The 16344-nt window shown below is 39.6% G+C and overlaps 1 protein-coding gene across 32 annotated transcripts in view; it reads right to left on the bottom strand.

The window, feature by feature from the left end:
* The window catches only part of Nrcam (neuronal cell adhesion molecule), a 261656-nt gene that overhangs the window by 170489 nt on the left and 74823 nt on the right, over positions 1-16344 (bottom strand). Inside the window, exon 3 of one of the 32 annotated variants that reach the window (XM_029484542.1) lies at positions 9709-9784. The exons of the other annotated variants lie outside the window; for them this stretch is intronic. The gene's annotated coding sequence lies outside the window, so the exon portion shown is untranslated. The remainder of the gene's footprint in view (positions 1-9708; positions 9785-16344) is intronic. 32 annotated transcript variants of the gene reach the window in all.

Here is a 16344-nt window from a genome sequence, read left to right as displayed (position 1 = left end):
TCCAATGTCCTTATATTGTCTCCAGCAGAAGGTGTAGCCCAGATTAAAGGTGTGTTCCACCACACCTTTAATCCCAGATGAAAGGTGTAGCCCAGATTAAATCTCNTTAAACTCGGAGATTTAATCTTCTGGAATCCATAGCCACTATGGCTCAAGATCTCCATACCAAGATCCAGATAAGGATCTCCAAGTTCCAGATAAGGGTCACTGGTGAGCCTTCCAATTCTGGATTGTAGTTCATTCCAAATATAGTCAAGTTGACAACCAGGAATAGCCACTACACTGAGTGTAAAGAATTCAATGCTTAGCTTACTTTCTCCTTTTCACTCAGTCTGAAACCCCAAGTGATAGAACAGTACTGCAGACATTCAGGATGGTTCATCCCTCTTTATTCAGCCCAATAGAGAAACCTCTCAAAGACATAGTTGAGCTTTGTCTCCTAAGTAATTATTCTATGTCCTGTCAAGTTGACAATTAATATTAAATGTCACATCATATCCACTTATCTTCAAATCAATTAATATACTCCCAAGGGAAGATTCTTCATATCCCTATCACCTGCCCAAAGTACCTGCCCTCAAATATAATCAATGTAAGACTTTAGAGATCAAGTTTCTAATGTATAAAATTTGGGGAGCACATTCAAATCAAAGCAAACATCAAAAAGTGAAGAGAGGCCAACAAGGTGCCTCAGTGGGTAAAGTCACTGCTACCAAGCAAATATACCATGCAAATAAACAGACTCTCATGTATTTATCCAATTGAGTTGAAAACATGTCACCATTAAAACACAAATGTTTGTAGACACTTTACTCATAATTATCCCAAACTGGAAGGAACCCAGATATCCTTCAGTATATGTCTGCCTTAGTTAGGTTTTCTCGTGCTGTGATAAAACACCATGACCAAAGCAACTTGCCAAGGAAAAGGTTTATTTGACTAACATATCCCAAATCACAGTTCAGTGAAGTAAGCCAAGGCAGGAATTCAAATCAGGCACGAATCTGAAAGAAGGATCTGACGCAGAGGCAGAGGAGAAATGCTGCTTACTGGATTACTCCTCATTGCTTGTATATCTTGTTTTTCATAGAGCACCAGGCAGCACAAGCTCAAGGATGCCATCTACAAAGGACTGGCCCCTCCCCAGTGACTGATGAATCACTAATTAAGAAAATCCCGCACAGGCTTGGCTACAGACTGAGCTTATTGAGACATTGTCTTGATTGAAGTTCCTTCTTCTCAGTTGACTTTAGCTTGTGTCAAGTTGATATAAAACTAGCCATCATGGGAGGACCAATGGGTGGATACTTCATTTCTCCTTAGAATAGGGAACAAAATACCCATGAAAGGAGTTACAGAGACAAAGTGTGGAGCTAAGACAAAAGGATGGACTATCCAGAGACTACCCCACCGGGGATCCATCCCATAATCAGCCACCAAACCCAGACACTATTGCATATGCCAGCAAGATTTTGCTGAAGGGACCCTGTTATAGCTGTCTTGTATGAGGCTATGCCAGTGCCTGGCAAATACAGAAGTGGATGCTCACAGTCATCTATAAGATGGAACACAGGGCCCCCAATGGAGAAGCTAGAAAAAGCACCCAAGGAGCTGAAGGGGTCTGCAACCCTATAGGTAGAACAACAATATGAACTAACCAGTATCCCCAGAGCTCGTATCTCTAGCTGTATATGTATCAGAAGATGGCCTAGTTGGCCATCACTGGGAAGAGAGGCCCCTTGGTATTGCAAACTTTATATGCCCCAGTACAGGGGAATGCCAGGGCCAAGAAACTGGAGTGGGTGGGGAGGGGAGCAGGACTGGGGGTGGAGGGGTGATATAGGGAAGTTTCTTGATAGCATTTGAAATGTATATAAAGAAAATATCTAATAAATAAATAAATAAATAGCCATCACAATGTCTGGGTGGCGAAAAAACACAGTCCTACAGACTGTGTTTAGACAATCCCATTTCAAAGTGATGGTTTGTATGGTATCTGATAAAAAGCAGCCTTCCTACTCATATCTAGTAGTCTTTTTAGTAATTTACTGTGAACAAAGAGGTGAGGGATATTCTGGATTATGACACATCTCATTCATGATGGCTCTATTTTCATGGCTTCTCAAAGGTACCACCTGTCAATACCATAATCCTGGGGTTAGAATTTGAGTATGAGTCATTTGAGGACACAAATGTTCATAGAGTAGTACGAGGGAAATTGAACAAATCATAGCACATTCATAATGGGATATTATTCAACTGATTTTTTTTAAAAATGGAGCTATCGAGTCATGAAAAACATTAATATTCTCTTCTTTTTCTTGTATGTTGTTTGTTTGCTTTGTTTTGTGTTTTTCTCCTTTTAGAAAGGGTCTCATTCAGTGTCTCAGGCTAGCTTTGAACTTTTAAATCCTTAGAGGCAACTATGTCTTAAATGCATATTGCTAAATTAAGGAAACCAGATGGAAGAGTATATCTAAATCTATATAATGTGACATTTTCAAAATGAAAAATTATAGAGAAAAAAACAGTCTACTTGTATTTCAGACTTTGACGCAATCTCACTGATGTGGGAGAAGAAACAGGTGCTGTCCTGATGCAACACCAGAAATGAATTAAATTAGTACAACCAAGTCAACTGAAACAATATGTCAGTATTTCAACATACCACATACATGTAGGCTAATACTATCATGCTGGTTAGATGTAATTTTCAGCCTGATACAACCCAGAATTGCCAGGGAAGAGGGTATTAAGAATTATCCAGGTTGGCCTGTGGATATGTCTGTAGGGGTTTTAGAAAATTATCAATTGATTTATGAAGACCCATCCTATTCTGAGTGGTACCATTCCGTAGTTATCTGAGAGCAAACTAGTATTTTTTCTTCCCGTTGGACTGTAATATGATGTGACTAGCTACTTGAATTCCTGCCTTGTTTCGCCAAATGATGGATCCAACCAAGTAATTTAGAGCTGCAAACCAATAAACCCTATTAGCTTCCAGATTGTTTTTTGTCATAGAATAAGAAACAAAAATAGAACAAGTGCTGATTCTCCCCTACCAATCTTACAGAATTGGACAGTTAAGAAAATGGTTGGTGGGCGGGCAGTGGGAGTTAAGCTTCCCACCAGTGATTAAATACTTACAGATAAGAATGGGGAAGAAGTGCTGGGCGTGGTGGCNCACACCTTTAATCCCAGCACTTGGGAGGCAGAGGCAGGCAGATTTCTGAGTTTGAGGTCAGCCTGGTCTACAGAATGAGTTCCAGGACAGCCAGGGCTCTACAGAGAAACCCTGTCTTGAAAAAAAACCAAAACCAACCAAACAAACAAATAGAATGGGGAAGAAACTGGAGTAATCCACATGCTAATGGATTAGAATTGAAGACTTTAATATGAATTCACATTAAACCTAATGCCGATGCAGCTACTATGTTAGCTTGCCATTACTGCAATAAAATTCTTGAAAAATCAACTTAAAGGAAGTGACTGACTCATGAACCATCCATGATCCCTTGGCCTGGTTGGTTTTAGCCCCCTAGTGGAACAGTATATCATAAAAGTCTACATTATAGGAATGCTGCTCTTCTCATGTTAGCCAGGAAGCAAAGGGAGAAAGACCAAGACAGAGTGCCAATATCCCCTTCAAGGGGATGTCGCTAATGACCTACTTTCTGCAAGCTGACCCCATTTCCTAAATTTTCCATTAGCTTCCAATAGCACCCTTCCCTCAGGAGCAAGCTCTAAATATAGGAACTTTCAAAGGGAGAGAGTTATGGTTCAAATCATAACAGTTACAGGCAGGAATATGGAATGGTTGTATAAATCCATATTTACTATATACTTATATATATTTTTAAGTTCTTTTAGATAAAGGAAACAAGAATGGAGACCAGATACCCAACAAAATACACCCATGTTCCTTGAAAACATTACTGATTTCAGGTCTAGTGCAGGGAATATACAAGATGAGCCTGGAGCATCTCGAAGTTCCAGAAAGTGAGGAGGTGCTGAATGAATAAACAGCCCACAAAACATCATAAGGAAAATATGCCAAAGGTATACAGGGAACCACGTGATATAACTCCAATTGACCTAAATTAAAACAACGTATGAAGTGAGAGTGAAGTATAATTAGATTAAAATTCCAAGTATAATTCGATTCAGAATTGAACATAATTTATGTATTCACCTTATCCTTTAGGAGGTGGGACACAATTCCCTCCTTCTCAGGCGTATGCGTGTGTATGCTTGTATGCATGTACTCTGAGTCAAGTGTTTAAGATCTGTATTAACAGTTCTATATTGATTAGTTTGCTTTTGCCAATTTGGATAAAGCTCCAGCTATCTGGGAAAAGTCATTGTAGAGTTATATGGAAAGAGGAAATCTAGTTGAAAAACTGCCTCCACCAAATTGACTACAGGCAAGTCTCTAGGGAATTTTTTTTTGGTGATCATAAAGAAGAGTCCAAACCACAGTTGCCAGAACCACCACGCAACAGGTGGTCCCAGTAATTATAAGAAAGCAGACTGAGGAAACCAGTAGGAGCAATCCAGTAAGCAGCATTCTTCCATTGCCTCTGCTTCAGTTTCTGCTTCCAGGTTCCTGTCTTGAATTCCTATCCCAACATCCCTCAGCTAAGGGTTATGATGTGGAAGTGTAAGATAAAATTAACTCTTCTCTCCTAAGTTGTTTTTGCTCATGGTGTTTATCACAATAGAAGGTAAACTGAAAAAAAGTGGTCATGGTGCCATTTGTATACATTCTTTCTAATTAAAAAAAAAAGGTTTACTTTTAAGTGTGTGTGTGTGTGTGTGTGTGTGTGTGTGTGTGTGTGTGTGTGTGCATGCGCTAAGTGAAGATATCCACTGAGGACAGTAGAGGCATTAGATCGTCTGCAGCTGGAGTTCCAGCTACCTGGTTGAAGTGCTGAGAATATCGAATCCCTGAGCCATCTCTCCAGCTTCTGTTTGCATTCTTGATACATGATGAAAATAGCACTGTACTTCTTGAGTCTTTCTATTCCAAACCCCTAACCCTAATCTAGCCAAAAGACCAGTAAATCCAAAACAGCCAGTAAATTTCACTAGAAAAATCCTCTACAGAATATCTAACTCTATACCTTGGAAATGTCAAGACAATTATCACAAGCCAGAAAACTAAGAAAAGATCAAAGACAAGAGACATGACAATTTAATATACCATGATATAATCCTAGAACAGAGAGAGACAGAGAGCAAAAATATAATAAAATCTGAATAAGGATAAAGTTTAGCTAATAATACTGCCTCTGTTGGTTCATTCATTGTAATATGTGTATCTGACAAATATAGAATATTAATAAAATAGGATACTGGGCATATGTAGTGATGGTTAGATGTTATACCCAATGAACCCACTTCTAAAGCAACCACCCAAGATTTTTAAGGAGCTAATTGACTGCTAGCATTAACGTTCAATTAGTAAGAGCTTTAGCATCATACAACAACTCTACTTCAAAAGCAAAGTGAAGTTGGATTTGGGCAATTTATTGGAATTTTTCATACTTAACATTCTTACTGAACAGTCTTATCTCTCAGTTCCAGCTTTCTTTCTTATTTAACTAAAGGAAATTTGCATCCTTTGCCCACTGGAGAATCACCTGAAAGAATGGCTAATGCTTATTCATATACAAGCTGTCACATACTCACCTGTCCAAAACAGTTTGAAAAGAGAGAAACGGAGTGAAGCCACATATTTCCACTGCTGAATGTCAGCATGGACAGGATAGTTGGGCAAAAAGCCCTACCTCTAGCTGAGGCTGGAGTCATTGGCAATCGATAGCTTCTGGGAAGGGAGAGTTAGCTTTCTTTAAGGGTGTGAGCCCTGATATGTTGCCCAAACACCTCACCAAAGAGTATTTGAGTGATTCAACTGGCCTCGATGGGGGGGGGGGGAGAGGCCGGGGGGTGTTAAGGAGAAAGGAGTTGTATCTGGGAGGAATTGGAGGAGGTAGTGCATAAGATAAAACTATATTGTATGAGATTTTCAAAGAATCAATAAAATATTATTTAAAAAGAAAAAGGAAGTTACCACATAAACCGTATAGTTCCAGTCTGTCAATGTCAAGTAATTGTCCAAAATTATGCAAACACCTCATACTTAAGGTAGCAATTGAGCATCTTCTTGTTCCTTGAAGACCCTTAATTCCTGTATAGGTTGAGTGTACATTCTATAAAATTCCAGCAGTAATTCAAATTTTAGATTTGTTTTTGGACTTTTGGAACATTTCATACACATAATGAGTTATCCTAAGCAACTGAATTCAGTTCAAACTACAAAACTCTGTTGTTTCATGCACACTGGTTTGCATCACCTTTCCAGTGGAGATAGGAACAGACATTTTTGCATCCCAGATAGTGCATTAATAACAGGTCAAATTATTCTACCCAACTCTGGGTTAGTGGACCAATGATTAGATAACTCCATAGAGTAGCATGGGTGAGGGGTTGCTTATAGGCTCATGCAGACTCAAAGAACCTGCATCACTCCAAAGCCCAGCTCAACCTTGAGGACAACTAATAAAAGATGCAGTCTCTGGGATTCCCTGAACAACTTGCAGAGAGCAGTACTGGAGAGCCTCTTTTTTCCTGAAGAATTGTTCACCACACATCTTTAAACTTGGGGAGTAGAGGGTCTTGTGAATTTTGAAGCCTTAATGAGCTTTCTAAGCCTTGTTAAGTTTCAGTAGCTTCCTGGTCTTACAAGCCTCCCTCTCGGAAAGGGTGTTTCAATTAGTGAAACAACTATACAATACCACTTTGCATGCTTAAGGTGAAGGAATTTTTCTTTTTCTTTTTTCTTTTTTTTCTTTTTTCTCTTTTCAATCATTTTGTGCAGGAAATGAAGTTTTACATTGTGGGATTTCCTTCCCGCTTGTATTGTGTCTATGCTCATAAAATTTTTGATTTTTGGATCATTTCTAATTTCTGAGTTTTGGATTAACCCTGTTATACAGTTTGACATAGCCTGCCTCTTTTCCACAGAGAGGGGACTCATGGGCTGATTATTTTTATCTTGATCATCACTTGGTTTTTGACACTCTGCCTAGATCCCACAGAGGTATATTTAGCACTGGTGCTTCCTGCCAGTGCCTAGGCCATTTGGAACCAAACTGTCACGCACCACTCACAACTGCTGAACATATAATCTAAGCCTGAAAATGAAAGAATGGTTTCTAATCACAGAGGTATGGGCAAATATTTTAAAATGTGACTTAGCTTATAGAATGAAGACTTTAAACCTTGTCAAAAAAGCTATCTGACTTGCTAAGTATACACATTCTCTCTCTCTCTCTCTCTCTCTGAAATAAAGTTAAACACATTCTCCATTCAAAAAGAGAAAAGATTTTGAGGGAACAGATGAGTACCAAGTACTTTAAATATTCCTCTCCGGATCACACGTATGTGTGTATATGTTTGGTTTGTAACAGCAGGGTCCCTGTTAATGTGACCAGATGTATATTTAACTCCAATGTTGCTATGGAATCCTTTTCTCTTTAAAAATTAAATTTCTCCATCTGTTTTAGTGACTTTGTATTCATTGCAGTGCCAAGGGCCAGCTGATCTAACAGACATGGTACTGAACAGATTCTTCAAAACAGGAGGAAAAAAAAAAAACCCCACAAAGGCCAAACTAGTGAGAAATAGAACAAATAGCAAGAGAAACCACAGGTTTTGTGTGCTCTCAAAATGTACATAGTTGTGGCTAAAATGTAAGGAACTTGGTTCCAAGTCACACTTTCACATAACTTAACATATAAATTTCTCATGAGCTATTTAGAAATGTTATAAAACCAGATACTAAATTGCAATATAATCAATTAAACCCCTCAAAACCAATCCCTAAATTGCAATATAAGCAACAAATGACCTTGAGTAGACTAAGAAGGTCAGGTAACAGAAAATGGTTTTATGTATGTCTTTAAGACTTCCACAGTAAAAACTCACTATTTCAAAAAACAATTAGCATGGTTGTGAAGGATATTTTGTTGAGACTGACTGAATACATATAAGAATGCTATCAAAACTTTCTAGGAGCATAAATTAGTAATCTTGTTGTCTCTTACAAGCAACAAGCATGCTTCCCAATGTGTCACTCGTTCGTGCACATTTTCTTCATTAGTATAACAGATAAGCATCATCATGTGCTCCAAAGAACCCACAAAAGCAGAGGGTAGAAATTCCAGCACTTGCTCTATTTCTGCAATACATCTTCCCACATTGAATACACAAGTTACAGCTTTGAAACTGTGGTTAATTTTAAACTCCGCCAAGATGGTAGCACACCCACACTCCCGGGCTTAAAATAACACATCTTTCGGAGCTGTGTCTTCACACCTTACAGAATTCATATATGCATGCTATCATGCCCATGATATTTCTCCAGCCAGGTTTTGTGTACATCATGCATCTGCTACCAAAGATTTGCTGCTTTTTTTTTTTAAACACACTGATATTACCCCATGGAATTGAAATTCCTCAGAGAGAGACGGAAGTGGGTGAGGTCTGTTGCAGATGATAGACTTGAGTGAGATAGAACCAGAAAAATGACTTTCTCTGTCCCTTACAAACATGTTTTCAGATGAAAAACAAAAAGAAAATCCAAACCAGCTTATAGTTACTTCTCAGCAAGTCTCCCTGGGGGCTGTCTCCAGCATAAATGAGAACTAGTCAACCTGGCAGGAGTTGAAGCACTGGACCTAGAACTTCATTCCCTGGGGTCTTTCATGGGGGAAATGGATGTGGGTTTAGTTCCTCATCAGCAATCTGCTCCTTCGTTCATTCAGCAGGGGAGAGAAATGGCAAAAAGTTTGGGCCTCTCCCTCACTTCCTTTTGTATGGAATGTTAGTCCAAACCCTTAAAATTTCAGAATATAGATGGAACCATATTATTAGTGAATAATGTAATTTGAAACCTTTAAAAATGCCAAGAATTTAGGGTGCTCTCTTACTCCTTCCCTTTTTTCTTCCTTCTACCTCTCTCTTATCTCTCTCCATATGTATTTCTTATAACACTGGAATTAGAAAGACACCCAAGCCAGGCCAGGAGGAGAATTGACTATAACCTGACCCTTTCACCTCTTTCTTTGAATGACCTAAGTAATAGTCTCGGGATCCCATGGGGATAAAATCTGAAGCAGGAGGTCTATGTAGGCCCTAGCCCTGAGTCCTGATCTCTGGCCCAGAATTCTAGAGACTTTTTCCTCATTTTGATCTGTACAAGCACATCTTGAAAGCACAGATTAGATGTTGTTCACCACAGCCCTTTGTTTCTGGTACTGAGATACAAGCAGGATATCCTTTGGAGTCTCACACAAAGGGAGATGGATATTCTGAATTATAGTCAGGCATTCCTGTAGATGCCACTCTCTTTCCTTATAAACAAAGGACAATAAAGTTGCCCTTCCTAAAACTGACTTATGTAATCCATTGAATAAAGGTCCCATGGACAGCCCGGGAGCAGTATAGGTGTCATAGAACTAAAAGGACATTAGCATATATATCTCCAGGGCTATCCTGTAGGAGATGATTTGTTACAAATTCAAGAGAGCTTAGTACTATTAAAGTGCCAAGTTTAAAGCAAGTACTCCAAGCTGGTCACACAGCTCACTTTAAAAATGCATGTCATGCGTGCACACGGACCTGAGTTTGATCCCTAAAACCTACCTTTAAAATCCAGGTATGATGACACATGCTTCAGTAAGATGGAGACAGGAGGATCCTTATTAATCTCTTGTTAATGCTAAACAATGGAAAAGTAACAAAACTTACAGTTGCTAAGAATTTGGTACTATATTAGCAAATCCCATGCTAAACAAGCAAAGGATCTGTTTAATTTGTAACTGTTTTATCTTTCTGCATCACAAAAAGTAGGACAAAAAATCAGTTTAAAGCTAAAAGTAACTAGCATGCCTCTGGATTTGAGGTGATGGATAACTTCCTAAATATTGTACGATGGGATGTTTAAGGATGTTTACATGGGAAGTACAATGGCAGCCATACTTGCTGGTCCAAAATATGGAATATGTATGGTAGTTTGATTGATAATGGCCTCTATAGACTCATGTGCTTGAATAGATGGTCGCCATTTGGTTGAACTGATTGGAAGGATTAGGAGGTGTGGCCTTATTGGAGGAGGTATGTCACTGGGACCAGCTTGAGTCAAAAGACTCTTGTCATTCCCAGTGTGCTCTCCTGACTCTGGATTACATTTAAGATGTGAGCCCTCTGCTGCCCTGCCCTTGCTCTACCATCATGGACTCAAATGCTCTGGAACCATAAGCCCAAACAATATGCTTTCTTTTGTGACTTGCTTCAATCGCAATGTTCTATAACATCATTAAAAGAAAGTAGCTAATATATAAACTGGTAACAGGGAGTGGAATATTACTGGGATATCCCCGTCCATGTGCTTGCTTGTTTGTTGGTTGTTTTTTTTTTTAAAGGAATAAAGAAGACTTTATCATTTGAGACTGGAAAAGTAGTTGACTGCTGTAAGTAGAGCTTAGTGGGCCATCTTAGAAGGATCAAGGAAGGTAGCCCTGCGAAGAGCTAGGCAGGCTATGGAGGGTCTCCTTCAGAAGTTTCAGAGCAAAACAGTATTAGGAACTGGGCTAGAAACCATTCTGTCATAACTCAGCAAAGAATGTGGCTAATTTTTGCCCTTATCCTAAATATGTTCTTGGGGTTAAGTTTGTAGGTTCCCAAGCCAGATGAGGTACTGCGTTGCCCATAACCCAGACATCTCTCAGAAAGCACTGCAGGTGTGGAGGTATTCCCTACACAAATAATATTTGGGCCTACTCACCTCCATAAAGACAAAGGCCACATCATCATAAAGCCAGTTAGATTTCTGTTTCACTGACAGAGAACTGGCTTCCCAGAAGTCATGTAACCAGCAGTCTGCTATATACCTGACATGTTTAGAATGTTCCTGCCTCAACTACAGTACTTCCTTTCTTGTCCTTTTTCTTCCCCTTACCCCTGACTCAAGCTATATAAGCTAACACCACTATTTCAGTAAACAATCTGTCCTCTGAAACAGTCTCCTAGGGTCTGTTCATAACTGACACTGCTGTGCTGACCACCACCTGAGACCCAGCTCTCTCAGCATCCAAAATGGGCTAGTTTCCTTGGGAGAGAAAATTTCAAGATAGCTCAATATTGGCTCTGTTCTATGATTATCATAATCAATCTTATATGGTTCTACAATGACAAAAAGGCAAGTGGGGTAGTAATAATATGTATATGCTTGTCCCAGGGAGTGGCATTATTAGAAGATGTTGGAAAAGGTGTATCACTGTGGGCATGGGCTTTAATGCCCTTGTCCTAGCTGCCTGGAAGCCAATCTTCTCCTAGTGGCCTTCAGAAGAAGATATAGACCTCTCAGCTTCTCCTGTACCATATCTGCCTTAATGATAATAGACTGAACCTTGAAACCTGTAAGCCAGCCCCAATTAAACTCTTATCTTTATAAGAGTTGCCTTGGTCATAGTGTCTGTTCATAGTAGTAAAACCCAAATTAAGACTGGGACAAAAAAAAAAAAGTTCATTTTGAAGAGAAAAGGAGCACCAAGAAATTTAATGTTAGAGACAGAAAAAACCTGTGCTGAGAGAAAGAAATAAAGGAGAGGCCTCATCGGCTTTGAAGTAAGGGAAGGGGTGCCCCAAGGGCAAGACACCAACCAGATACATTTGGGACTTGCAAAAAGAAAAGAGCTAAGAAATTTCCTGTTCCAAAAAAGCAACAACAAATCAAACGTAGAAATGTGATTCAAGGGGAATGGTGTTTACCCCAAGTGGCTATTCAAGCAAATCGGGTGTGTATAGGTACTGGCTTCGGAGTCATTAGATACATCAGGAACGGTGTTATGGCGTCCTCCTCCACAGTTATGGAGAACTGCTAGGACCAGGCATGTGTTGAGGGGGAGGGGTCCCAGCATGGAAACACTGTGTGAAGCTGTAAGGGTGAAGCATGGGTTGCATCGGAGAGAGACCCCCATATCTTGGAGATGGCAGAGCTGTGAAACACCTTCCAAGGATGTGTTAGTTTGCATTTTGATATAGTAAGATATCAATTCTTCTTGGCAAATGTGTGTGCGATCATGTGTGAGAATATGCTGGGACTGAACCCAGGACCTCATACATGCTAGGCAACTGCTTGACCACTGAGATATAGCCCTCAATCTAGAGCCTGATATATATTTTAGATGATTTTTCCTATTAATGAAAAGTATAAAAAGGTAGTGAAAAGCAGAAACATAGCTACCTAACACAACTGAGAAGCAAAATACCCAGACCAGAAAAGCAGAAAACTGCCACACAACCATTTTCAACTAAAGCAGGGCTCTGGTATTTTACCAAGAATTTCAGTAAAAAAGGAAAATCTCTAACATAAACTAATACTTTAAAGGCTACTCTAAAACAAAAGAAAACAAAGCGAAAACAAAGCATAGGTTAAAAATCCCAGTGATGAGACACTGGGAGTATGCAGATGGACGAAAGCTCATTGTTGGAACAGTTCTATACAGGTCAGTGGACATTTCTTCAAAGAAGACATGCAAATGGTCAGGCAAAGTACAAAAAATGCCCAGTGTCATCTTTTATAGGAAATATATTCTCAATGACACCTCAGTGACATTCAGGAAAAGTTTGCATCCTACCTTTGTGGGAAGTAACTAAGAGTAAGCGTCACCCAGCAAGGCATCCTTTGTCTGCTGGAAATAGTTTGGCAGAGAGTGACACTCTAGTCACCAAATTATTCTGTAAAAAGATCTAAAACAAATTACCAAGGTGTTTAGTTCAGTGACACCTGAAGCATGAGGCTGGCATTACCTGAGTTGGTGATCATCTTGTCAGAGAGAACAGAGGCATCTGAATTAATTATTGAGTTCTCTCTTAATAAAGCTCGTATCTAGGGACTGGAGAGATGGTTCAGTGGCTAAGAGCTTTTGCTGCTCTGGCAGAGGACCCACCATCTATCTGGAAGTTTACAGCCTATGACCAAAGTTCTGGGTATCCAATGCCTTCAACCTCCCTCCATAGGCTCTGAGCATCAAACATTCACATAGCACACACACACATACATACATACATACATACATACACATACACACATATACATACATACATATACATACACACATATACATACACACATACATACATACACACACATACACACATACGTGCAAGCAAGCTAAATACTCATACACCTAAAAAAATCTTTAAAAAGATAAAACTTGCTTCTGAATTTGCTCAGCTCAGAGTAGCTATTTAAGCTGTGTAGGAAGACAATGAGCTATGAAAGGGAGAGAGCACAAGTGAGTGTGAGAGATGTTTTTCTCCACATTTCCCAAGTCAGCCTTGAACTGCTGGGCTCAAAAAAATCCTTCTGTCTCAGATCTCCAAGTGTTTGGGAATATAAGCATGTACCAGTGAAAATCCAGTTCAATGAATATTTATTGGAATTTATTCTGGGATACCACATGCAGGGAATTAATAAGTTCCTTGCTCCAAATACACATGGGTTTAAATGCAGAGTAAACCTTTGTGCAAAGAGAGATCATGTGGTGAACCCTGCCAGGTGAAAAGCATAAGGCCACATGGTATAACCTTGTGGCCAGCAACTAGGGAGAATCTAAAAGGTGTCTGTGAGTTAAGACATACAAATGAGTTTCTGCTCAGCTGCCCTCTTGAACAGACAATACTGTCTTGCTATCCCTCACCATCAAGAGTGAAAACTCTTCAGCTTTAGATATTCCGATATAGAAAATGTTTATTGAAAATCTTGGCTTACAGTGTTATAGACATTAGAAATTAAACATATTCTTCATAACACAAAAATATTTAAAACAAAAACAAAAACAAACAACAACAAAAACCCTAAAAGGCAGGAAACCTGGGCAAATAGCTCAGCATTACTTTTTTTTTTTTTGAATTAATTTTTTTATTAGGTATTTTCCTCATTTACATTTCCAATGCTATCCAAAAAGTCCCCAATACACTCCCCCCACTCCCCTACCCACCCACTCCCACATTTTGGCCCTGGCATTCTCCTGTACTGGGGCATATAAAGGATCAAACTAATTCTTGGCTGTGACTAAGGAGAAACTTGTTATCAGTACACATCTTCATGGGCGACTTCCTAATGTACTACAAGGGTGGTGACTATAACCTCCTGCACAGTACATGGCACACTGAAGATGCCCAGCATCTGAGTGTTAGATGAAAGAGTGAACAGCTGGTTATGTAAAGCACCCTTCTCCCCACCCCACCCCACCCCCACTTAAATAATTAATATCTAATTTGAATGCTTTTTAAAGAAGGGCTTGTTACAGTGGCTTTGAATAATCATGGAAGGCATCCTTCTATGAGATGGCTCCAACTGAAGGCTTACTGTAGTTAAATGTTAGCATGTTTAATTCTGTCAGGCCACAGATTTAAATCCTACTTTGAATACCCTCATTAAGTCACCACTTTCCTTTGTTCCAGCTTAAGGGCATCCTTTAACGAAAAAGGTGCGAGAAATAAACAAAGGGGCAGCTGTCCCAACCCTCTCTGCAGACATTTCACACTTGCTAATCACACTACAGCCTGTCTTGAGGCCTTTGTGGATCTCCTGTCTGGTGTACACAGTACACAAATCAGCTAACCACAGAAATGGTGGTTCAGAGTCTATATTCCACTGCCTTCTAGGCAAGTTTTTCTATTGCTTTTGATAGGCAAGTAATGTTTAAAGACTATTATTTATCCAAATATCTGTAGAGAAAATCACACAAACTTGATTGTTATGGGAAAGAAATAAAAGGAGAAAAAAATACAGTTGGAATAACTAGGAAAGCCTGGGAATATTCAGATTGCTGATATTAAGCAAATGCATAGAGATGGCTGGCTGTTCCTGCTTTAATGGTGAATCTCCCTTGTCTCTAACCCTCCTGCAGTCACAACATCTCACAGTCATTCTTCAGGGATTACAGGTGTGCACCCTTTAGCTCCTCTTGCATTATGTCTTACACGCTAATAAAAGCCCATAGTTGTACAGAAGGCAGTGTTGAGCAATTTATAAGAGTAAGACAGCTGCAGAGTCTCACAAATACAAGCTTATGTGTTTTCTCACCAGCATTCTCAGTGGTATTGAAAACAGACCTTCAACACAATAGATGGAATATATCTGCATATTGTATTCTCAAACCATAATTTAGGCTTCCGGATATTCGCAGCCAGGGAAGAAAGCCACTTAGCAAGCAGAATAAGTCCTAGACAGCTGTAACACTTTCACACTTGGGAACCTGACTTACAGTCTTGTGAATAAAAAGACATATGAAAAGAATAATTAAAAGATGTCAGTGCAAGTGTCAGCAATGAATACCTTCAATGAGAACTCTGCATTTCCTTTGGGAAATTATTAAAGGGGGGCTACACAGTGTCAGTGAAGAATGGGAAAGATCAAATTAAGAAGACAGAGTCAACATTTCAGAGAGTGAAGCAATCCCCGGAGTCTACAGTATTATCACGGCCTCACCACTATTCCTAGAGACTCAGTAAGCCAGAAACCCTTGGTAAATGAGAATACTAACACCCTTTAGTTCACACACAGCAAGCATGCTCTGCTCTCTCATTACATGCTGAACACGAAGCAGTGCTGTCTCCCACACTGCTGCAAATCCATAGGATTTTACTCACCTCTTCCCTCCCCAACAGCAAAGCACAGTCCATACTCTGAAGGCAGACTGAACACCTAAGCATTCTGAATGCAAGCATAAGACGCACGCTGATGAAGGGCAGCAGAGCTCTAAGCAGTTAAAAAGGAGATGCCAGAGGGTCGGAATGAAAGGAAAATGACAGTTCAAAACAAAAGCCAAAACTTAAAGGTTTTTTTTTTTCTTTTCTTTTCTTTTCTTTTCTTTTCTTTTTGTTTTTGTTTTATTGCTAATGGAGTTCTGGGGTTGGGTAATAGTCTCTGGGAAGGTGGAAGTGTGTGATGAAGCATGCATTGGTCTGCATAGAAATGACAGTCCCAAACTAGATGCCCAAAGGCTATATCCTTGATGAAATCAAAGTTCATCCTATTAAGGGAAAGCAAAAATCTTCCTCCTGACTTTGATGTTGAAAGAAGAATGAAATGTCTCTCCAACAATATCTAATCAAACAGGAGTCATAGTCACCCTTAGGTCTAGATTTATACTTTCCCAAGATCCCAACACACACACACACATACCTACATACATACACACACACACACACACACACACACACACACACACACACAGGGGAGGGGAGAGAAGGAGAGAGAGAATAAAT

Source organism: Mus caroli, chromosome 12 (genome assembly GCF_900094665.2).
Source record: "Mus caroli chromosome 12, CAROLI_EIJ_v1.1, whole genome shotgun sequence".
Classification (NCBI taxonomy): domain Eukaryota; kingdom Metazoa; phylum Chordata; class Mammalia; order Rodentia; family Muridae; genus Mus; species Mus caroli.
Note: the sequence above shows the minus strand (reverse complement) of the source record. Positions and strands in the feature narration are given on the sequence as shown.